The sequence below is a fragment of the Mobula hypostoma genome, chromosome 9 (assembly GCF_963921235.1).
Source record: "Mobula hypostoma chromosome 9, sMobHyp1.1, whole genome shotgun sequence".
NCBI lineage: Eukaryota > Metazoa > Chordata > Chondrichthyes > Myliobatiformes > Myliobatidae > Mobula > Mobula hypostoma.
Window position 1 is genome coordinate 148,343,696 of NC_086105.1, and position 2,500 is coordinate 148,346,195.

A 2,500-nucleotide genomic window follows, 5' to 3' on the forward strand; every position below is an offset into this window, starting at 1 on the left:
GGAGATACAAGAGCATCAGGTCCCACACCACCAGCTTCAGGAACAGTTACCACCCCTCAGCCATCAGGCTCTTGAACCAGAGGGGATAACTTCACCACCCCATCACTGAACTCACTTTAAAGGTCTCTACAACTCGTGTTCTTGATATTATTTATTTACTTTTTAAATTATTTGCATGATTTGTCTTCTCTTGCACATTGGTTGTTTGTCAATTTTCATTTAGGTATAGCTTTTCATTGATACTATTGCATTTCTTTATTTTCCTGTAGATGCCTGCACGAAAATTTACCTCAGGGTAGTAAAAGGTAATCTAGTCATACTTCGATAATAAGTTTACTTTTGAACACTTTTGAACTTTTACTGAATGTAAGTGTAACCATATACTACTTTTGAGATTCATTTTCTTGCAAGGATTTACAGGGAAAGAAAATCAGTAGAATTTATGACAAGTTATATTTATTTAATTTATTGAGATACTTTATACTTTATTGTCGCGAAACAATTGATACTAGAACATACAATCATTACAGCGATATTTGATTCTGCACTTTCCGCTCCTTGGATTACAAATATTAAATATTAAAAATAGTAAAAATTAGTAAATATTAAAAATTTAAATTATAAATCATAAATAGAAAATAGAAAAATGGAAACTAAGGTAGTGCAAAAAAACCGAGAGGCAGGTCCGGATATTTGGAGGGAAGGGCCCAGATCCGGGTCAGGATCCGTTCAGCAGTCTTATCACAGTTGGAAAGAAGCCGTTCCCAAATCTGTCCGTACGAGTCTTCAAGCTCCTGCACCTTCTCCCGGAGGGAAGAGGGACGAAAAGTGTGTTGGCTGGGTGGGTTGTGTCCTTGATTATCCTGGCAGCACTGCTCCGACAGCATGCGGTGTAAAGTGAGTCCACAGACGGAAGATTGGTTTGTGTGATGTGCTGCGCCGTGTTCACGATCTTCTGCAGCTTTTTCTGGTCTCGGACAGGACAATTTCCATGCCAGGTTGTGATGCACCCCAGAACAATGCTTTCTACGGTGCATCTATAAAAATTAGTGAGGGTTTTAGGGGACAGGACAAATTTCTTTAGTTCTCTCAGGAAGTAAAGGCACTGGTGGGCCTTCTTGGAGTGAAGAACAGACCCTTCTGGCTCTTGGAGCTGCACAGCCCAGTAACCCCCGATGTAACGCTAGCCTAATCATGGGACAATTTACAATGACCAATTAACCAACTAGCCTGCACCGCTTTGGACGGTGGGAGGAAACTGGAGCACCCGGAGGGAACCACGCGTTCCATCGGGAGGCGTTCAGACTCCGTTACGGACAACGATGGAGTTGCACTCCGAGCTGTAGCACTGTCATGCTAACTGCTACGCTATCATGGCGCCCCAATACTGACAAACAAAACATTTAGTTTGTCATGCTGCAATGGAGATGTTGTAAAGGGGAAAAAGGCAGCTGTGCCAGCAGGGTGTGTGTTAAACACAGGGCCGAATAGTAAAGATAGATTAGATTTATTTGTTGCATGTACCATCAAAATATACAGTGAAATGTGTCGTCTGTGTCAACGACCAACACAGTCAGAGAATGCGCTGGGGGCAGCCCGCAAGTGTTGCCACATTTCTGTGGCCAACATAGCACGCCTACAACTCACCAGCCCTAACCGTATGTCTTCCAAGTGTGTGTACTGACGGGGAGAACATACAAACTCCTTACTGACAGCGACGGGAATAGAACCATGATCGGTGATTGCTGGTACGATGCTAACCACTACATCATAGTCATACACCTTAGAAGCAGGCCCTTCAGCCCATCATGTGCATGATGACAACCAAATAACATAGAACACTGTTGGATTAGGGTTGAGATTGTTAATTTTGTTCTGTTTTAGCTTCCTTTACGTATCTTTGTACAATCACCTTTTTTCCCTGTGAACTTTCAGTAACTCAGGCTCAGGTTTAATATCACCGGCATAAGTCGTGAAATTTGTTGTTTTGCAGCAGCAGTACAAAGCAATGCACAACAATAAAAATAAGTCACAATAATATATATAAATAAAAATTAAATTTAGTAAGTAATGCAAAAAGACAGCATAAGAGAAAGAAAGAAGTTGCCCACGTTTTAGTAAAGTCATAGTCCTACTTTATTGATCCAGGGGGAAATTGGTTAAAGGAATCACAGCATCCCTGCGATTTGCACGATCGCAGCTGTCATTCCCACCACTGTCTGTCAGGAGTTTGTACGCTCTTCCCGTGACTGTGTGGGTTTCCTCAGGATGCTCTGGTTTCCTCCCACATCCCAAAGACCAATGGGTTAGTTTGCTGTGTTGGCGCCAGAAGGGTGGCCACGCTTGCGGGCTGCCCCCAGCATATCCTCGGACTGTGCTGGTTGTCGATACAAATGACGTATTTCACCGTGAGTTTCGATGTACTCGTGACAAATAACGACTACAATTTCATCTGTAAACATAAAATCTTAATCTTTAAGCAGTGACGAGGCGGAATGAA

The 2,500-nt window shown here is 42.6% G+C and overlaps 1 protein-coding gene across 1 annotated transcript in view; it reads right to left on the reverse strand.

Moving 5' to 3' along the window:
* dxo (decapping exoribonuclease) overlaps positions 1-2,500 on the reverse strand; it is a 15,084-nt gene that overhangs the window by 12,088 nt on the left and 496 nt on the right. The window lies entirely within an intron of this gene.